Source organism: Dromiciops gliroides, chromosome 3 (genome assembly GCF_019393635.1).
Source record: "Dromiciops gliroides isolate mDroGli1 chromosome 3, mDroGli1.pri, whole genome shotgun sequence".
Taxonomy (NCBI): domain Eukaryota; kingdom Metazoa; phylum Chordata; class Mammalia; order Microbiotheria; family Microbiotheriidae; genus Dromiciops; species Dromiciops gliroides.
Window position 1 is genome coordinate 433,318,616 of NC_057863.1, and position 23,754 is coordinate 433,342,369.

Consider the following 23,754-nt stretch of genomic DNA (forward strand, 5'->3'; position numbering starts at 1 on the left):
GGAACAGGTATTTTCAATGAGAAGCAGAAAGGGATACCAATGAACCAAATACTGATCCACTCAGCTGTCAAAGTGATAATCTTAAAACTCAGGTCTGACCATGCCACGCCTCTCCTCAATCAACTCCAATGGCTTCCTAACACCTCCAGGATCAGCATTAAAAGCCCTTCATAATCTGCTCAACCCACCTTTCCAATCTTCTTATACATTACACATTACCCACCCACCCCCAATATTATATGAGCCAGTGACACTGTCCTCCTTGATACTTTTCCCTACTCTGAGTATTTTCACTAGCTGTTTCCCTTCTTAGAACACTCCTTCCTCATCCCTGCCTCCTGTCTTCCCTGACCTCCTTCAAATTCTAGCTAAATCCCACCTTCTATAGAAAACCTTTCCTGATTCCCCTTAATTCTAGTTCCTTCCCTCTACTGATCATCTCCAATTTATCCCGTATACAACTCATGTTCATACAATTAAGGGCAGCTAACTTTTGTCTTTCTTTGTATCCCCAGAGTTTAGCATAGTGCCTGGCATGTGGAAAGCGTGTAATAAATGTTTACTGCCTGATTGAGCCTTGTTAGAAGGAAAATATTTAGCTTCTGGGGTATGATAGTCCTGTCGTACAAAAAGTTAACTAAATTTCAGCTTAGAACTAATGTCACGTAATGAGCAAACTGTCATATTTCTTCATGCCTTCTCCCTGCATTTGCAATCTGCATCCTTACAGCACTTTGCACATCTGTCACCTCCACTGTATTGTAGATGTCAGTTTCAGTATCCGTGATATCAACTTTCTCTCCCACCCTGCCTAAAATAGACTTAGGCAGTCAGAAGCAATCAGCCCATAGATGCAAGATATGAATTTTAGTGTCTTGCAATAGTAGGATACCTCCCAGTTGATTTTTTTCTGAACTGCTCATTTGCCTTAGATTGTAAGTACTTCTCTCCAGAGCCTCTTTAACAACAATGTAGAGCACATCAGTTTTCATGCCTGATAAATGCTGGCAGAAGAGTGAAAAATAATTCTATCTCATTATTAGAAGCCATGTTCCTGGAAGTTATTCCACTCTAGAACTATTTTACTTTTTCCTTGATATTCTCAAATGTTACAAGTTGAAAGCATGGCACACGTGGGAGGTAACATCAAAGACATCTTCAAGGATATGCATGTCTGGAAAAGGAGGTGGGCCAGTCTAGTAGCAAGAGTAAAGGGCAAACAGACCACTCAGGTATTATATGTAGTAGGAACCATAAGTACTGAGGAAGGACTCCAGAACCTTGGATAACTCCTCTATTGAGGATTTATGAAAGGACATAGACAAGAATCATAGAGGATGAGAAAGCATGAATGGATTGTGAACTCCACCTGTGGGAAGAGAACCCACAATGATGATGTCATAGATCAATAGAAGTACAGTTATCCCTTCCATGTGACTTTCCCCATCACAGTTTCAATATATCACAGGTCAGCTTAAGAAATTAAATGAGAATTTGGGGGGAGTTTTGTGGAAGCCACAGATGACACACAAAGGCCAGAAGACAACACAGAAAAAGTTTAGAAATTCAGAAGTGCATAAATATACATGGAATATTATATTTTAAGATATTAAAATAAAATATTATAAACATCTCATAATAGAAAAAGAAAAAATTCAGACTTCTCCAGTACAAAAGGAGGGCCAAAAAAATTTATACAGATTTTCCAGATCATTGGGCTACACTTATAACCCCCACAATGTGGAAAGGATAACTGTATTGAAAATGAATTTAGACAACAGTACAAGAAAGTTCCAAAGGACTCATGATGGAAAAGGCTCTCCAAATCCAGGGAAAAAAAAGAACTGTGGAATATGGATGCTGATTGATCCATACTATTTCTTTTGTTTTGGGTGCTGTTGTTTTTCTTTTTTTGAGGTTTTTCCTTTTTGCTCTGATTCTTCTCTTATAACATGACTAATACAGAAATATGTCTAATGTTATTGTACATATCAGATTACCTATATCAGATTAACTGCTGTCTTGGGGGGGGGAAGAAGCGGAGGGAGGGAGAAAAAATTGAAATTGGAAATCTTATAAAAACAAATGTTGAAAACTATCTCTACATGTAACTGGAAGATAATAAAGTACTTTTATTTTTAAAAAATGAATTTAGGGGCAGCTAAGTGGCACAGTAGATAAAGCACTGGCCCTGGATTCAGGAGAACCCGAGTTCAAATTTGGCCTCAGACACTTGACACTTACTAGCTGTGTGACCCTGGGCAAGTCACTGAACCCTCATTGCCCCACCAAAAAAAAAAAAAGAAAAGAAAAGAAAAGAAAAAAGAAAAAGAAAAAATGGGAAATTAATTTAGTCAGTCAAGAAACATTTATTAATCCAGTAATATTATTTTCGTATCACAGGGAATACAAAAGGTGGGAGAAGGAAACAAATATTTATAAAGGGCCTACTGTGTGCCAGACACTGTACTAAATACTTTACAAATATCATCTCATTTGAACCTCACAACAACCCTGTGAGAAAGGTGCTGTTTTTATTCCTATTTTATAATTGAAGAAACTAAAGCAGAGAGAGGATAGATAACTGGTTTGCTCAGGGCCACACAGCTAGTAGGTGTCTGAGGCTGGATTTGAACTCAAGTCTTGCTTACTCTAGACCTGGCTATATGCATTTCATCATCTAGTTGCTTCAAAGAAAAAAAAAAGAAGAAAAAAAAGAAGAAGATAGTGATAGTCCCTGCCATTAAGAAGCTGATAGTCTAATAAGGAGACAATATATAAATAGCTATGTACAAACAAGCTATAGACAGGATAAATTGAAAATAATTAACAGAGGAAAGGCACTGAAATTAAGAGGGATCAGGAAAGGCTTCTGGGAGAAGGAGGGATTTTAACTGGGACTTGAAGGAAGGAGTCTCTTGAGCTTGTATCCTGTCTTTGCCACTCACTGCCCATAAGACCTTTCCCTCTCTGCCCCTCGGTTTTATCATTTGTAAAAAGAGGGGGCTGGACTTAATGACCTCTAAGGTTCCCTCCAGCTCTAGATTTATGATGCTATTGATCTATAAATCAAAATCATGATGTGCTTCTGTTGGGACAGTTGAAAGAGATGAGAAATCAACACAAAAGCTTTAAACATAGTTAATGTTCCCCATAACTATGACTTAATTGGTTGGTAGATGATCTCCTTGATTTACTGATATAAGAAGAGAGATGGGGAGCATTCTTCCAAGGCAGTCTGTCTGTATACCACCACACAGCCAGATAAAAGGTGACAAATTAGAAGTTTGAACTACATGATATTGTGTAATTTAAAATTCTAAATGTGGGTTCTAATCTGTTTCCCCAGTTTTGGGAGAAACTGACTAAAATCACTGATAAAACCAGTTTAGGTTTTTAAGGGTTTATTGAAAGATAGAAAGAGAAAGATTGAGAACAGAATTCCTACAGCCTGGCAATCCTATCTTTCCTCAATTTCCCTGTGAAGTCCTCTGGAGTCTCTCTCTCCTCCACCACGGTGAAGTCAGGAAGCCAAAGAGACAGAGCCCACTGCACAGGCTCTCCTTTCTCCTTCCTGTCCCCTCCCAGAAATCGGAGGTTCTTCAAGCTGGTTGGTTGACTGGGCCGGAAGTTCAAAGTTTGTTAGCTTCTGAGAACTATGATTTCTTAAGTACTCTCAAGTACCAGCCAGATATGCTTAGAATCTAGTCAACTAGTAATCCAGTCAAATCAGCCAGTAATCCACTCAGGTGGGCTCCTGAGTATCTGCCAAATCTCATCTATCACATTCCATTATCTTGACAATGTCAAGTATCTACATATTTAGAAACAACTTGAAGATTAACTAAGGTAGGGTGTTTTTTTTATCCTTCAGATTTTTTGTTTGTTTCTTTCAGATGATTTTGCATCATTTTTTTGGTTTGTGACTGTATGAGACATACTGGTGTTAGGATCAGCAGTTTCTATAAATCTATGGGAACAGTTCCTGGTCTTATGCCTGAGGTTTCCTTCTAATTAACTTAAATTTCCTGCTTTCTGCATTTTGGACTCAGTAAGATATTCATATTTTAATCATTATGTTGGTGTGAGGCTATGTAATCTGTTATTAATGAAAATGAAAAACAATGGATTGGAGTAGGAAGAACTCTAGTTTTAGAGTCAGAAAACCTTGATTTGAATCCCCATTCTTATGACTTTGAGCAAGTCATTTAACCTCACTGAGTCCAGTTTCCACATCTGTGAAATTGGGATATTAATAACTATGTAAACCTTTAAAAAACTATCATTATTATTGAGAATACTTTACAATCTAAATCTACTTGTTTAGTCATTTTCAGTCATGTCCAAATCTTTGTGACCTCATTTGGGGTTTTGTTGGCAAAGATACTGGAGTGGTTTGCCATTTCCTTCTCCAATTTATTTTACAAATGAGGAACTCAGGCTAACAAGGTTAAGTAAGTTTTCCAGGATCACACAGCTAGTAAATGTCTGAGATCAGATTTGAACTTGGGAATATCAATCTTTCTGACTCCTGGCCCGACACTCTATGCACTGTACCAAGTAGCTGTCCTAAAGTATTATAATATAGGTATATATTGAGTGCAAAATAAAATAGTAACTCGGGGCAACTAGGTGGCGCAGTGGATAGAGCACCGGCCCTGGAGTCACGAGTACCTGAGTTCAAATCCAGCCTCAGACACTTAACATTTACTAGCTGTGTGACCCTGGCCAAGTCACTTAACCCCAATTGCCTCACTAAAAATAAATAAATAATAAAATAGTAACTCGAGTCTACCCCCTCATACTTATATAAAAATACAAAGCATTTTCCTTAAAGGAAATAGGGATAAGGACTGAACTTGTGATTTCAGTGATATAACAAACTGAATTCTCTTTACCAATTCATCTTGTCATCTATTCTACAATTTATAGTCTTGGAAAGTTTCCTAGAACACTGAAAGATTAAATAATAGCTAGAGCATTTATAGAGTACTTTAAGTTTGCAGAGCACTATACAGATGTTGAATAGTGTGATTCTCAAAACAATCCTATGAAGTAGATGCTTTTATATCTTTATTTTATAGATGAGGGAAAGCAAGACTAGGAGAGTTTAAATAACTTCTCCAAGATCACAAGTCTAAGTAATTTTGTGTGGTAGGATTTGAACTCAGGCCTTCCTGACTCCAACTCTAGAACTATCTATTGCATTATCTAACAGTGAGTTGCCTGGGATAATACAGTCAGATTATGTCACACGTGGTACTTGAACCCAAGTCTTCCTGAGTCTTTATCTTTCTCTCTGTCCACTATGTCCTGCTACTTTTCATATTCAAGATATATAGGAAAGTAACATAAATATAAAAGACCAAGAGTTGTTTCCTAATAGATTCCCCAGTAAATTGTATCAAAAGTACAGACTATTAATGACCATATGAAAAATTGTTGCAAGTCCCTAATAATAAGAGAATTGACAATGAAAACAACCCTAAGATTGCACAAATAATTAGTAAAACTGACAAAGATAATAAATTTCTATGGGAAATCAAGCAGCTCAATATACTGTTGATGGAGCTTTGAATTGGTTCAACCATTCTGAAGAATAATGTATAATTATGCAAAACAAAAAGTGAATAAAACGTTCACATGCTTTTCACCAGAGATCACAATGTTGGGCAAATATGCTCAAGGAGATCAATGACAAAACAAAGATTCAAAATATGCAGTATGACTTTTGGTGATAGCAACAACTGAAACAAAGTAGGTGGCTACGTATTAGCAAGTGGCTAAATGAATTTTAGTACGTTAATATGATAGAATATTTTCATATTTTAGGGGGCAGCTAGGTGGCACAGTGGATAAAGCACAGGCCCTGAATTCAGGAGTACCTGAGTTCAAATATGGCCTCAGACACTTGACACTAGCTGTGTGACCCTAGGCAAGTCACTTAACCCCTATTGCCCCCCCCAAAGAATATTGTCATATTTTAAGAAATAAAAATATGAAGAATTAAGAAAAAATTAAGAAGATTTATATAAACTAATATACAGTTAATTAAGCAGAATGAGAAAAATGATATATACAGTGACTACAACAATGTAAATTAAAAGAAGGATACAATGACATGGAAAACTATGTAATTTAAATGACCAAACTTAGTCTTTGAGAAGAGAGAAACTATACTTCCACTATTCACTGGAAAAGTAAGTCACCCTTGGTATGGAATATATATATATTCCATCAGGCAAATTTGTTACATTAGCTGGTCTTGCTTATGTTAAGGCTAAAATTCTAGCTAAACTGTATAAAATATCTAATGAGTGGTCGCCAATATATTATAAGCTTTAGCAAGAGTTAGACTTTTAAGCATTTATTAAGGAGAATAAGAATTTGGTAAAGAGAGAAGAAAAGGCCTAGATTCCTATCTATTAAAGGGAGAGTGCATTTCTAGCTCCCTTCTCCACCAGAGTCCCTAGGAAAAAACCCTCAGTCAGAGTGCCAGGCTCCCCCCTTCTTCCTCCCACAAGCAAACATCACTTCCTGATGCCAAAGAAAAGACTCCTGGTATTGCCCTCAAAGACCTTCACCTCATGGCAGAACTTTCCTATAGTAAGTCTCCAGTAGGTGGCGTCATTCCAATCATTACAGTCCCCCCCTTTGTTTCCTCAAGAAATGGGGTGTTTCCTTGATGAAACAGTCAAAAATAACAGAATATAATAACCTATGCTAACGTTTGCTGGTGGGAGGAGGAAGGGGGAGCCAGGCGCTCTGTCTCTCTCTCTCTCTCTCTCTCTCTCTCTCTCTCTCTCTCTCTTTCCTGAAGACTCCCATGGAGAAGGGAGCTAGAAATGCACTCTCCCTTTAATAGATAGATGAATGTAGGCCTTTCTCTCTCTCTTTACCAAATTCTTATGCTCCTTAATAAATGCTTAAAAGCCTAACTCTTGCTAAAGCTTATAATTTATTGGCGACCACTCATTAGATATTTTGGACAAACTAGCTAGAATTTTAGCCTTAACACTTAAGTGCCTTTTTTTTTCTCCTTTGCTACAGGGTTCACTGGTAAAGAAGGAAAAGTTTACATTTTTTTAAAATCACTGTGATGCAAAACAATAGGCATCAATAAAACTTTATTTTTTAAAAATACATTGTGACTACACACTGTTTAAAGGAATCCTCTAATGAATTCTTTTGTTAAGAAAATAATTATTCCTTTATATTTTATGTAGCTTTAGACTTTCATATATCAGATTTGATTAAAGCTAGGTCCATGTATATAGTTAAATTCTATATTTACATAGCAATTTATATTTTACATGGCATATAATCACTTACTAATTATGTTTTCCATATTTCCTTTGAGGATGATGAGAGAAAACTATTTATTAATCCAATTTTATGCCTATGCATGATAAACAGTAAAACACGAGCTAAATGAAAGCCAGTTATTATCTTCCCATCATATTCAAATGAATGATATAATTTTGAGATATATAATGGGTGAACTCAGAAAATGACTGAGGTTTATTTACAAAATTGGATTTCACAGTTGTAATACATTCAACAGAAATGTTCTTTTTTGGCTAAACTTGATGATAGCTAAAGAAAATCACCAAAAAAATAGTTACTCAACTAGATAAAGCTCAAAATCAATCAATAGATATAAATAATATACATGTGTACGTATTTCTATTACATACATCACGTATTGGTATATTACATATAGCTATATACATATGTATATAATATGTGTTTTGTATGTGTACTGAATCTGGGTATGTCCTTTGCCATCCATACTACACATGTATACTAAACACTAAGTGCAAGTGGAAAATGTAATGCTGAAATTATTTATGGTAACATTAGGGGAAATGGTAGTTTTCTTCTGAGCTGTAGTAGTGCAACAAATCAAAACAAGACTTCTGATTGATTGATTGAACTAAGTTTAAATGCAATTATAAATAGACATGAAGATGAATCTAAGCATCCCTATTATTTCTTAATACCTTGGTCTATTAGGTGAAAGTTCTTATATCCTCTACCTATCTATTCATTGCTGAAAAGTAAGAGCCAGCAAGATGGGGGAATTAATTACTCCTGTTACAATTTCATATTGTAGATATTAGAGGTCATATCATGAAATTAAACAAAAGGTCCCTCATTGGAAGTTCGGAAGTCATAATAGAAAAAAATCATTTTCATGACTGTTTTTTCTACTTAGATATATTACAAAGATTCCCAATATTTACACAGTTTTTGTTTCTGGGTTGATCAGACTTGGGAACTTAAAACATCATTTTGTAACACAGTCTGAGTTAGATCTTCCCAAGAAGAAATCATTTTTACACGGTGGTAGGTTATATAAGAAAAAAATAATACTTCTGAGGTACTGTCCTAATTAGCCATTTCTTCTATTAGTCCATTGGGTGAGGTTTGCCACATTGTGATGATGACATGGACCATGGATTTTTATACCTATTAAATCAAATACTTATCTATGTGCAAGTTTCATCTTTGAACACCTTGGGGAAATCAAGACTGTACTGTCATTTAAACAAAACTATTCATTCAAGTGAGAGTATACAATTATATCTCCTCTTTGAATGTCACCACTTGAATGAATTAGCAGTAATAAATATGGACTGCTCCTTTTGTTCTTAATCTCTATCACTGGGTCAAATTTGAAAAAAAAAATCATGGTATAATTCTCTTTGAGGAGATATAGATTTTAATTTGTATTTTAAAAGCATTTTAGTAGATTTGGGGTTTTTTTAATTCTCCATTTTCCCCATCCCATTTTTAAAAAATAAGCTTAAATGAAGCCAAAACAATGGATCTATTCATTGAATTCAGTTAAATAATTCAAATAAATGGCAGAAGGGAAAACAAAAACAAACCAAACTAAGTGAATTAGCCATTTGACTAGCCTAAACAGTCAGTCTAGTGAAAATAAAGTTAAAGATTTGAGATGCAGGAAGTAACCTTTCACTCTATGGTAATTATGAAATTATTAAAGTTTTTTCTCTTACCTAAGAGGCCTACTAATTAAAACTTCTTAATTTCCTATTAAGGATTGGGGGCAGGAAAAGAGACTAAACCTTTGGTATCAGGAAATACAGGATGATAAACTTCCTCCACCAATTCAAGTCAGCACCTTTTCCACACCTTAAAGTCTTAGAAAGATACCAAGAGTATATATATAACCTATGTCAGATTACCTGCTGTCTAGGGGAGGGGGGAGGGAGAGGAGGGAGGGAGAAAATCTGAAATTGGAAAGCTTGTATAAACAAAAGTTGAGAACTATCTTTGCATGTAACGGGAAAAAAAATAAAATACTTTATTAATAAAAATAAAGAAAGAAAGAAGTTAAAAATTAAAAAAAAGAAAGATACCAAGAACCCTAAGAGAATAAGTGACTTGCCCAAGATCACACAGACAGTTATGCATCTGAGGTAATATTCAGACCACAAGCTTCCTGTCCTGGAATTGAGCTCCACACACTACCTCCAATTGCCTATCAATTTGAAAATATTTTATCAATGTTTCTTTTTAAATGTCACTATTACTTCTCCCTGACTTTCCTCCACCCCATAGAACCCTCCCTCGTAACAAAGAAATATTGTGAGGCAAAAATATAAACAAAACACAACGGATTGCAATGGTCCAGGAAAGAGGTGACAAGGTCCTGAAGTAAAGTCGCTGTTTGGTTATATGGGGTGACTGAAAATAAGGAACCGGGAATAGCACCAAGGTTTTGAACCTGGGTGATTGTAAGGTTGGGCAGCTAGGTAGTGCAGTGGATAGAGAGCTGGGCCTGGAGCCAGGAAGAATAAGCTTCCTGAGTTGAAATCTGGCCTACCTGTGTGACCTTTGGCAAGTTACTTAACCCTGTTGCTTCAGTTTCATCATCTGTAAAATGAGCTGCCAAAAGAAAGGGCAGTGGCACAGTGGATAAAGCACCGGCCCTAGATTCAGGAGGACCTGAGTTCACATCCAGCCTCAGACACTTGACCCTTTACTAGCTGTGTGACCCTGGGTGAGTCACTTAACCTTCACTGCCCCACAAAAAAAAGAAAGAAAGAAAGAAAAAGAAACGGCAAACCATTCCAGTATTTTTGCCAAGAAAATCCCAGTTTGGGTCACAACGAGTCAGACATGACTGAACAACAATAACTATAAAGATTGTGGCCTTAGATAGAAAGAGGGAAGTTTGGGAAAGGGGTGGCTTTGAGGGTAAAGCTAATATAATTGAGATCTGAAATATGTTATAAAATAATCATGACAACTTATTTGATGATGCTGTGACTCATTCTGTCCTTCCCAAAACGAAAGGGAGAGGCATCACTCTTACTGCCCTGGAGTGCAGAGCCTGGCTTTGGATAGCTCAAGATGTGCTCTACAGACAAGGGCTGGGTATCAGAGGCAAGGAGGAAATTTTCCCTGTGGTAGTAAGGAAGCAAGTTTTTATTAAACATGCACTATGTGTAAGAAACTATTCTAAGAACTTAACAAATATTATGTCATTTGATCCTCACAATAACCCAGAGTTGTAGATGCTATTATTATTCCCATTTTATAGTTGGGGAAACTGAGGCAGACAGAAGTTAAATGACTTGCCTGGAGTCATACAGCAAGTAAATGTCTGAGGTAAGATTTGAACTCAGGTCTTCCTAACTCCATGCTCAGTGTTCTTATCTACTACAACCACTTAGCTGTCTCTAAGCAATACCTGTCCAGCTGCTTCTGTGGGTTCCCAGGTTGCAGGTGGGTCATGACAGCCCTGAGGGCTAATACCCAGGGTGGAAAGTTACAGCAACTGGTGTGAGGGAGAAGAGTAAGGGCATGGTAGAGGTGAAATGACTGAAGTTTGACTGTGATTCTGTAAGAGATAAACCAAGGGATTAGCTACGCTATGAAGGATGAGGTACATTTCATCTTTCTACCTTCGGCTGATCCATCACAAACATCTACAAACCGTGCCCAGATGGCTTTGGAGACCATCTGTGATGACCATTTTGATAAACTGCATTCACATACCCAGCCTGCTTCTCAAACACCTCAAATAGCTTGTCTGTTAAGGACAGTTACCTGGAGTCTCATTGTGATTGCTCTGAAATTCTTCTAAGCAGTAGTTGTCAAGGCAGCCTGCTGTATTCCTGCTGCAGATTATTGATTGAACTCCACAGTCAGGGCATCCCAGTTTTCCTCTCAATGACTTTTGTTGTCACTGTCTGCTAGTTTCTTGAACATAGGAGGGCTAGGAACATCAACACTCTACTTTGTGTTTTAAGGTATATATGTGTGTGGGTTTTCTCTGTTTGCAAAAGAAATCTCTATAAAGCCCCTAGAATAATGGAAGTTTGGGCATTTTTCCAGCTCTAAACTAAGCCTACAATCTGATTAGGTCAAGAATTCATATTTTTGCATGAAAAAAGTAAGAAATTGCTGTTTGAATAATAAAACAGAGAAATACTAGAGATGAATAATTTGAAATAGTGACAATTGGATGGTAGAATTTACAGATTTGCAGCTTTTATCTGCAGAGGGACAAGAGTGACTTAGCTCTGAGATCTGTCCATAAATCTAGTAGTATTTCCCATACCTCAAGTAGCATAGTCTCCAATGAAGTTTGGTTCAAAGGTTTTTAGGGAACTACATGGTTTAAGCAGTTACTTCAGCAATGTGTTCTTTCATTACTCTATTAGTGAATTCATGGTATGAGTATTTTAGAGATTGCAACCTAACCACCCTTTCTCAGCCTGCATAATTCTTGCCAATGTCTTTCCATTACTCTTCTATGGGGGTTAATAAGTCTAAAGTTTGCAAAGCATTTTATAAACATTATCCCTTTTATTCCTCATACCTACCCTGTTAGGGAGGTACTATTATTATCCTCATTTTACAAATGAGAAAACCAAGGAGCTTAAGTGACTTGCCCAAGGCCACAAAACTATTAAATATCTGAAACAGGATTAGACACAGGTCTTCCAGAGTCCAGGCCCAGAGTTCCATCCACTGTGCCACCCACTGGACCACCTTCATTTATAGCCACAGGTAGGTGGCTCAGTGGATAAAGTACCAGGCCCAGATTCGGGAGTACCCGAGTTCAAATCCGGCCTCAGACACTTGACACTTACTAGCTGTGTGACCCTGGGCAAGTCATTTATCCCCCATTGCCCTGCAAAAATAAAAATTAAAAGAAATATAAAATTAAAAAAAGATAATGTCCTTTATGTATTTCTAATGTATACATTGTGGCTGATAACATGCTATAACTTTCTTGCATTCAACAGGTGTCTCCACTGTATACTGAGTTCTATGATTTGGATTCTTCTGAGATGGTGATGGTTACTTGTAGCCCTATAGCATCACTGGGAGAATACTGGTATTTTCAAAAATGGTATTTTCTGACATAGAACTATTTAAGATCATAAAAAATGCCGCATAATTTCCCAAATGTGAGCCAACTGGTTTCTTCTTCCTGTGCATTTTTGAAACCAACTATAATGCCATCTGTAGCATGTGAAATAAATTCATTAAAAGAGATAACCATGGTCCAAGCACTGGGGTAAGCCCTAATAATAAAACTATAAAAAGCAAGGCAGTGGCTGCCCTTGAGGAGCATATATTCTAATGGGGGAAATGCAACACACATAGCAAGTTTTATTGGGGGAGGTATTTCTGTTAAGTAATTTGTTGATTTGACTTTACAGGGATAGGTATTATTATTATTTGCTGTGGAGGCAATTATTAGAGAAGGATCCCTGTCTCTGAATGCTTATATTAGTGGAACAAAGAGAGAGCAGACTAGTGAGTTGGGTATGCAATTAAAGAGGTTAGAAAGGGAATAGATTGAAAGCCCTGAACTGAGGACCTTCTAAGTTGGAAATCCTGGAGGTTGAAGCTAAGAATAATAAAATTGAGAGTAGAAAGGCCATTGAATTGATAGGGATTGATTTTGTGGATAGACAATTGGTTGATTTGATTTTAAAAAGAGAGAGAGGAAGACCAGATCATTAGTATAGAAAAATGAAAGGATGAATATACCACTAATGAAGGTAAAAAATAAGACAGTTATAAGGAGTTATTTCTGCCCAGTCGAACGCCAATGAATTTAATAATTTGGGTGTAATAGAAGAGTGCTTAGAAAAATTAAAATTGCCTACATTGGCAGAAGAGGAAATGGAATATCTAAATGGACCTATTTTGGAACAGGAAATTAAGCAGGCCATAGATGAGCTTCATGGGAGAAGAGCACCAAGACCAGATGGATTAATAGGTGAATTTAAACATTTAAATATTTACTAATTTTAATATTAAATTATTTTGCTTTTATGAAACAAATATGATACTGATACCTAAACCAGGAAGAGCAAAAATAAAGAAAATTATAAACCAATTTCTTTCATGAATGTGGATGCAAAATCCTGAATAAAATACTAACTAAAAGATTATAACATTATATTACAAAGGTTATACATTATGATCAAGTAGGATTTATACCAGAAATGCAAGGATGGTTTAATATAAGGAAAACTATTAACATAATTGATTACATCAATAATAAAAGTTTTAAAATAATATGATTATATCAATAGATGCAGAAAAAAACTTTTGATAAAATTCATCCTTAATTTTTATTTAAATGCATTTGAAAGCATTGACATTAGTGGATTTTTCCTTAAAATGTGATTTTAAAAAATCTATATAAAATCATCAGCAAGTATTATTTGTAATCAGGATAAACTAAAAGCCTTTCCGGTAAGATCAAGTGTGAAACAAGAATGCCCAACATCACCAATATTATTCAAAATTATACTAGAAATCCAAGCAATGCCAATAAAAGAATAAAAAAATAGGAGGACTCAGAATATACAATGAGGTAATAAAACCATCTCTTTTTGGAGATAATATGATGATATACTTGGAAAATCCCAAAGATTCAACCAAGAAGTTGAAAAAATTAATAATTTTAGCAAAGTAGCAAGATATAAAGTAAATCCACATAAATCATCAGCATTCCTATATATCTCACACACACAACTGTACAAGAAGAGATAGTAAAAGGTACACCACATAAAATAACTCTAGGCAGTATAAAATACCTGGGAATATACCTGCCAAACCAAACCCAGAAACTATATAAACAAAATTATAGATAGATAGATAGATACATACATACATACATACATACATATATACATATATATATAAACTTTGTAAACAAATAAAACCAGATTTCAATAATTGGAGAAATATTAATTGTTCATGGGTAAGCAGGGTCAATGTAATAAAATTCACAATTTTACCCAAACTAATTTATATAGTTAATGCCTTTCCAATTAAATTACAAAAAAATTATTTTACTTGGATGCCCATCAATTGGGGAATGGCTAAACAAGCTATAGTATATTGTTCTTAGCTTTCTTAGTGTGATGGCTCAAAGCTTCTGCCTGTGAAGTAAAAGATATTAGCCTACTGTTATCAGTGAGCTTTCCAGTCATGATTCTCTACCATACTAAGGTGGTCAGCAGGGGGCCCCAAAGGTATTAATTCCAGAAGTTGGTTGGAGGAATCAATGCCTCATAGTGACCACAAAGACTGTGGAATGATGGACCCAGAAGTGAGAAAAGCAATCCAAAAGAATTAGGGAGATGGAGATCAACAGAGAAATGATATCAAAGGAGATACAGCATGGACACAACATGATGAACTATCCAGGTACAAGCCCAACAGAGAGCAGTACCCAGCAGTATGCAAGTCAAGAAAGAGATTCAAGTCAATAAACATTTATTAAGTACCCACTATATACAAAGCTTTGTGCTAAATTCTGGGAATACAAATTAAGAAAAAGAAAGACAGTCCCTGCCCTTAAGGAGTTGGCAACTGTGGAGCAGAAAAGGAAGGGGCAGTTTTCAGAGATTTGGTGTACAGCATTGCATTTGCTCATCTGGGTCAGAACACTCACAGACATCAAGATTAGGTTGACAAAAATGATGGGGAAATTCAGAAGCTGCTAAATGAGAAATGAGAACTCTACAGGGTTTATCAGTAGAATAGTTTGTCCATCTCTAAGAAGGCAACATTTAACTCCATCAAAAGTACAAGCAAAACAGAGAGAGATACAGATTTCTTGGCTCAGTAAGACAGCAGAAGAAATTCCATTTTTTGCTGATGATAACAATCCAAAGCACTATTATGATGATCTGAAGTTTATTTATGGTTCAAAGACCTATGATGCATCTCAACTATTCAGTCCTGATGAACCACATTGATTAGTGATAAGGACATGGTACTAGAGTGATGGGCTGAACGCTTCTATAGTGCTCTCAACAGACTGTCATCAATCAATGCTGAAGCCTTTGACCATATACCTCGTTAGCCAAATTTCCATCTGAAGAAGACATTTTGAATGCCATTAGAATCCTTTTATGTAGCAAAGTGCCTGGTATTGATTCTATTCCAGTTAAGATTTATGAAGCAGGGGATCCACTGCTGACATAAATTTTCCAGGTTATATGGCAAAGAAGGTTATCCCCCAGGATTTCAAGGTTGCCTCCATTGTCCATCTCTATAAAGGAAAGGGAAATAGGTTGTCCTGTGACAATCAAAGTGGGGGATCTCTCAGTCATTGCCAACAAGATTCTTTCTAGAGTCCTCCTTAGTGGGCTGATCCTTCACTTGGAAAATAGTCATCTACCTGAGAGCCAGTGTAGCTTCAGGAAGGGCTGAGGAGCAGTCAATATGGTGTTTGCTGCCCAATAACTCCAGGAAAAATGCCAGGAGCAGAACAGAGGTATATACAGTATTCACCTAGCTAACAAAGGCATTTGACATTGTCAGTACTGAGGGCTTGTGGAAAATTATGGCAAAAATTGGTTGCCCAGAGAACTTCATAAGTTTTACAGTCAGTTTCATGATAGTATGTTTACTAGGGTTCTGGTTAATAGAAGATGTTCACATGTTTTCCCAGTCACCAATGAAGTGAAGCAGGGCTGTGTGCTTGCTCCCATGCTTCTTAGTGTGATGTTTTCTGTGATGTCGTCAGATGCCTTCAAGGAGTATGAAAATGGCATTAAGGTTAGCTTCCACACTGATGGTAAATTATTTAACCTGAAAAGGCTACAATCCAAGATTAAAATGGAGGGATAGTTGGTGCACAACTTTCTGTTTGCAGATGATTGTGCACTCAGTGCAGCCTTTGAAGCTGAGATGCGACAACATATGAATCAATTCTGTGTTGCTTATGTTAATTTTGGCCTAATAATTAACACCAAGAAAACAAAGATTCTCCAAAAGCCAGGAGCACACAATCCATAAGTGGAACCATCAGTTATAGCAAATGGAGAAATGTTGAATGCTGTGAATAAGTTCACTTACCCAAGCAGTATACTTTCTAGGAACATACCCATAGATAATGAAGTTGATGCACACATTGCTAGAGCTAGCCTCATTGTTTGGGAGGCTCCAAAGGAAAATATGGGACATGAGGTATTAGACTGCCTACTAAACTGAAAGTCCATTGAGCTGTTGTGCTGACCTCATTGTTGCATATCTGTGAAACCTGGTCAGTATACCAATACCATGGCAGGAAACTGAATTGCTTCCATTTGAATTGTCTTAGGAAGATTCTGAAAATCACCTGAAAACATAAGGCACTGGACATTGAGGTCCTTTCTCAAGCTGAACTGCCAAGCATTCAAACTCTGTTGCAGAGTGCAACTCTGATGGGCTGGTCACATTGTTCAAATGCCAAAAGTATGTTTGCCTAAAAGACTATTGTATAGAAAAAATTTTTAAAAGACTATTATATAGAGAACTCACACAAGGCAAGCACACACGTGGAGGTCAGAAAAAGCAATACAAGGACACTCTCAAGGTCTCTCTGAAGAAATGTGGAATCAATTGTGAGACATGGAAGACATTGACACAATACTGCCCAGCATGCTGTGCCCACAAAAAAAGGTGCTGTATTCTATGAGCAAAGCAGAATTGCAGTAGCTCAAAATAAATATGAGATCCACAAACTTAGAGACATCTCCACTCCAAGTGTTCATATGGACTATTTGTGCCCAATGTTTAGTACAGCCTTCCAAGCTCATATTGATCTGATAAGCCACAGTTGAACACACTGCACTTTGATTCCAACATAGTGGTGTCATTTTGGTCCTCTCTGAGAACAAAGGACAACAATCAACTGTGACAATTAAAAACATGAGAGACATAGTTTCTGGGTAATTTAGTAATTTTTTAATATGGCTGGCAGGATAATAATAAAAGGCGGTCTACTAGTATCTCTCACAGACCAACAGATCCCCTTCCTCATGATCAGGTCTCTGTTTATCACACAGCAATCAAATCTAATTGGTTAACATTATTCAAATCTAATTGGCTGACATGATTAGAGATTGGTTACATTAAAATGAAGTAGGGTGATATGTCTTAAGTAAAGATGTCATCAGGGAAAAATGTAGAGACCCTCACACAACCTGATGGGGGCACAATGGTTCTCACTTAGAACGGGTTCATGCAGGCCAAATCTCATCAGTAAAGTGGGGGGAAAGGATATTTTTCATAACTATTTTTGTTACTATGTTGTTTCTCTAAATCTTTGGTTGAAACTAATTGTGTCCTTTGGCTGACTAGTAAAAAAAAGGCAAATACATCTATGAGAGCTCATGAACAGTGGTTTTGAGTGGATAGAGGCTGTTAGTCACAAAAACAAACTCCAAACTCTGATGTAGTTGTGGAGAAACATTTAATAGGTCATTTCATTGGAAGAGAATCAGAAAGAGGGTGTGACTCCCTAATCTTTGAAGTTACATTTTATAGAGTTCAGACAAGGAAGGGCATTAAGGACATTTGCCTGATAGGTCTCATGTAGGCATGAAGTAGCTTCTAAGAAGGCAGTTTGAGATGTATATCAGCAGGAAAGTCAATTTAATTTGGGGAACCCAAAACACAAGTTTTGGATGAAATCCAAAAAACCAAGTTTTGGGTAGACCCAAAACAAGACCTGAGCAGACCCAAAAGTACTGGGTAGAATCTTAGCATTCCTTACAACCATCTGGCTTCCCTGGAGCATCACTGAGGTCAACTTGACCTCTACAGTAAACTTTTGGGTTAGACAATTTTCTAGCAACATAAAGCTAGGTTCAACAATATTAATAAATAAAGTTTCCTGAACAATATGATAAAATATATCCCTTCAAGATCTATAAAGTACTTGAACCTAGAGTAGTTTTTCAGTCCGATTTTCTACAAAAAAAGTAAACAAAAATGTGAATTTAACATATAAAAGGAATGAAAATATAAATTTAACACATAAAAGAATGTAATAAAGCTATAGGATGTTGTCTATTTTGTTCTGTAAAATGGTAGTGACATATAAAGAATTATCTGAAAGAGATGACAGTCTTAGTTGAGAATGATTCTTTTCAAATAACAAGTTAACTTATATCTCATAAAAATTGGCTCCTTCATTTAATTGTACATTTGTATAATGTATACTAATGTTGTCCCACATATACTTCATTTCCTATTGAGACAAATGGGTTCTTCAGAATCTAAAGAATGTTTGAGAGTGGCAAAGGGGTGGTTAAATAGCATGTGAAAAAAATTTATATCCTCCCAAATTGTGATTAAAGAAGCCTAGGTTTTTAATTTTTTTTTTTTTTTTGGTGAGGCAATTGGGGTTAAGTGACTTTCCCAGGGTCACACAGCTAGTAAGTGTGTAAAGTGTCTGAGGCCGAATTAGAACTCAGGTCCTCCTGAATCCAGGGCCAGTGCTCTATCCACTGTGCCACCTAGCTGCCCCTTTAATGATAAGTGATCGGCCCCAAAGTGACACAGGCCATAAATTACTTTTTAATTTTTATTTATTTTTTATTTTTGGTGGGCAATGGGGGTTAAGTCACTTGCCCAGGGTCACACAGCTAGTAAGTGTCACGTGTCAGAGGCTGGATTTGAACTCAGGTGCTCCTAAATCCAGGGCCAGTGCTTTACCCACTGAGCCACCTAGCTGCCATGGTTTTTAATTTTTTTTTAAGAATTCCAGTATCTATATTATACTGAGAGAAAAAATAGGCAAAACTATGTGTTTCAAAGAAAGTATTCATAAGCTATGTATAATAGACAAGTATCTGGTTTAGTAATTCTTAATGGTAAAACACAAATATTTTTTAGTTGCCAAACATAAAAAAGTTATTTAATAAAACTGGAGGGAAATTTTATATCAAGAAAGATTTAGGGGGCAGCTAGGTGGTACAGTGGATAGAGCAATGGCCCTGGATTCAGGAGGACCTGAGTTCAAATCCAGCCTCAGACACTTTACACACTTACTAGCTGTATGACCCTGGGAAAGTCACTTAACCCCAACTGCCTTACAAAAAACAAACAAACAAACAAAGATTTAGACTCATGATGAGAAGCCATATTTAAATGGAGGAGATTTTGAAACAATACAAGAGAATTGGAAAAGATATGAGAATTTAGAGGAGGACTAAGTGGGGTAGGAAAGGATAAGAGATAGTCTACTGAGAAATTATTAGAAATAAACAGAAATAAAGATACACAATTGGAAATACCTTGTCATGGCAGTGCTTAAAGAGGAATGGAATGAAGCCAGATATCATACTAATTTTTTGCAGGATACCTGAAACCTAACCATTTTTCTTCTCTCCTTGTATGTCCTCTTCCTATTTTCTTGGGTCTCTAACTAAAACAATATACAATCTGTCCCATTTCCTTTTTGTACTCTCACTTTTTGCACTTTATAAAGACATACTTCTGATAGAAATCTGGTTACCATATGTGGACACTTTTAAAAGCAGGGGAAGGTATACTGTGTGACCCTGGGCAAGTCACTTAACCCCCATTGCTCCCGCAAAAAAAAAAAAAAAAAAAAAAAAGCAGGGGAAGGTAAAGGACCAGAGGTTGTTTTGGTTTTTTTTTTGGGGGGGGGGGTTGTTTGTTTGTTTTGCAGGGCAATGAGGGTTAAGTGACTTGCCCAGGGTCACACAGATAGTGTCATGTGTCTGAGGCCAGATTTGAACTCAGGTCCTCCTGAATCCAGGGACACTTCTTTATCCACTGCACCACCTAACTGCCCCCTAGGACCAGAGTTTTAAAGACATCAATATCAGAAGAATTAAGGAGTTAGAGGGAGGAAATGAAAAGTCTGAATAGGGTAATGGTTGCTCAAAATGTATCTAGCTTTGTGTCAGACTAAAGCAACTCTAAGAGAAGTGGCTTATTTCATTCCTCTAATTAAAATAATCAGAAGATACCATGTATTGTTAATATGCTCAACCCATCTTTTAATTTGTGTTTTTACTTGTGACTGTACTACACATACTTTTTAAAAATTTTCTAAATCATAAATAATAAGAGTTAGTTGGTTAATAACAAAAAATGACAAATTAATTACAATAAAAAATACAAACATTATTTCAAATCACTATCTTTACAACATTAGGAAGAAAAGGTTCATGATCTTAGTCTTGGGATCATAAATTATAGCTATAGGAATTTTCAGGTAGAGTACTTAAGTTAATGAGCAACAGGACAGCTCCCCCTTTTGTCGTGCAAAAAGAGTGGAGACATGATGAATTACAGGGACTCAGTAAATGCATCAAAATCTTGGTCTGGACAGGAGATTCCATTTTGATGCATGCAGTTAGGATTAAACTATTATAACTCAAAATGTATTGTATTTGATGAAAATATTAAGTAGGATTATATTATAATTTTCCTTCTTTCCAATAATCTTTTACCTGCACTCTAATATTTCTTCCTCTAGAGAAATCTGTTTCTATTCCTGTAACCTTTCTACTTAGCAAAACAGGGATTACTATAGATCAAGCAAAAAAAAAAGCATAGGTTTTATAACAATTGAATCTTCAGCTTCCTGGTTGTACAGTGTTCTTGTCGAAACATTTGCTTGTAAAGATGCATTTCTGAAATGTCTGCTACATATGAACATTAATTTCACGGTAGGCAATGCTGTCAGTCAACTAGATTGTCCCATTTTTCTAGCCTGTTTTCTGATGTAGCAAATTCTAAATAAGTAGTCTGTTAAATTATTTCACATAATTTAAAAATAGCATGTCATTACCATCAAGCACCAAGTAGAACGATTTAATTTCAAATCGTTTCCCCATACACTGACTGAAGAAATGGCTCTGTGATCATTTTTGACCTTTCATCAGCATAATTGCCAAATAATTAACAATGGTAAAATGATTACCACCTGAAATATTTGAAAATGATTATTAAAGGACATCATACATTTGATTGGAGCCATGACCTATATATTTTCTACTTATGACTGTCTATTAAAAACAATAACGAAAACAGCAGCTTTCAGGATGTTTATCTGAAAGCCAATGAACACACTGTCAGCGTATCTTGATTTTTTTCCCCCTCACACAGAGGTCAGAGAAGGTTTTTAATTGCCCTTTTCAGAAAATATTTTTTTGTACTGTGTGCTGTAAATGATAGCATAAAATGTGAGCCCTGGGCCATTGCCCAGGTGGAAGTTTGAGATATGTTCCATTATGGGCATTTTTCCCAAAGTATCAAAATGAAGGATACCTGTGTCCTAACCTTTTAACCACTGTGGTAGATTTAAATATCTTATCTGCATAAGGCATATCATCAACATATTGACTTGTTTTGTGTCCTTAGGATTGTCCTAGTTGGTTTAAAAAAAAAAAAGGCTTACAGAAAAGACAGTCCTTATACTCAAGGACTTAATTTATAACCTTCTCTTAGCTGAAATTGGTTGCAATGAAAAAATTCAGTGGCCAACGGCATGCCTAGCCTTCTAATGTCCTATGGAACCAAGAGTTTATAGGCAGCCAGAAATGACTTCAGGAGTTGGTGGTAAAAGACACTGTGGAAACTTACTTTTTCAATGACTGTGCCTTTGTACATAATAGGCTCTTAATAAATGATTGTTGGATTGAATTGACTGCTATAGCCAAGGCCATCGTCCAAACTGTCTGGACAGCCAGGAAATACGGGAGGAGTAGGAAGCATATCTACCATTGCCAAATTTCAAACTCCATGAGGTCTCTGACTTCCACACAGACCTCTCCAACTCTAGAGTCCCTAGGAAAATACTAAGTGGTGTCAGCCCCCTTTATTATAGAAATAAGGAAGACATGTACTCCTATGCTCAGTGAATTGTTAGTGATAACTTAAAAGTGCTTCTTAAAAATTTGATTTCCAAAATCTTGAGTGTGTGTGTGTGATTGTCAATATGACTATAAACTTCTAGAAGCAAATTAGGTTAATTGTTTCTATAAACTGTGTGTATAGTGTTAGCTATTCTGACCCAAAAGTGAAAAACTAGGAAGTTTCTTTTCAACTTTTCAGGGAGGTAGAAAAAGCAGTAAATCAGAAAGAAAATATGGATCTAGTCACAGGTCTGATGCTATTAATTCACTGTATACCGATAGCCAGAGTGATAAGACTTTGAGGGACTAGGCTCTATAATTTCAGGTGAGGAGGAGGTAGGAGAGAATCCTATAAGGGGAGCTTAATGTTAGAATAATGGTGAGATTATCTTTTCCCCTAATAATAATTCTCGTTAAACTAAGAGACCAAGATTCCAAAAGTAAGACTTCTGGAGGGAACAAATGCAATGGTTTTGCCTCCTCAGGGCTCATTCTAGCTCTTAGCAACCCCTCTTCTTGGATACTCTCTTCAACTCCTTGAATACTTCTTCAAAGTCCCTTAAAAAAGGATCATCATCCATTCCCCACCTATTTAGTGTATTTCCAAGGCTATACGGTTATACCCTGGCTTTTCTCTCTCCCTTCCTTTGCTCTCCCTGTCTCACACTCTGTCTCTCTCTGTCTCTCTGTCTCTCTCTGTCTCTTTCTCCCATCTCTTCGCAAAAGCCTCACCAATCATTATATTGAACATGAATTTCTAACCTCAACTCCCGTCCTTCATTGCCAAATGTAAAGACCTCCACCTAGAAGTCATCATTTAAAACCATGTACAAGAGAAAACTTTTTATTTATTTGTCCCAAAACCTATTTTTCTGAAGTTTCCCTATTTCTCTTGAAGACACCACCATCTTTCCAGTCAACTGAAGTTATCCTTCATTTTTCTCTCTTCCTCTGTTCCCATAACTAATTAGTTGCCAAGTTTTGTCTATGCTATCTTTATAACATCTCCTTTTCTGCATTTATACAGCTATAACCTTAATTTAATTTTTAATCACTTCTCTCTCTGACTATTTGGTCAACCTGTATCCAGGATCTCATTCTTTTAATCTGTTCTCCACAAAGTTGACAAATTAAGATCCCAAAGACTAAGATTCTGACCTAGTTACTAGCTTATTCAAACACCTTCACTGACTCCCTATCACTTCTAAGATAAGATATTCTTTCCCCTTGACAAAAACTGCTGGGAAAAAATGGAAGATAGTATGGCAGAAACTAGGCATATACCAACATCTTACACCTTATACTAAAATAAGGTCAAAATGGGTACATGATTTAGACATAAAGGGTGATACCATAGGCAAATTAGGAGAGGAAGGAATAGTTTACCTCTCAGATTTTTGAAAAGGAGAACAGTTTATAACCAAACAAGAGACAGAGAATATTATGAAATGCAAAATGGATGATTTTGATTACATTATATTAAAAAGGTTTTGTACAAACAGAAACAATGCATCCAAGATTAGAAGGGAGGCACAAAGCTGGAAAACAATTTTTATGGCCAGCATTTCTGATAAAG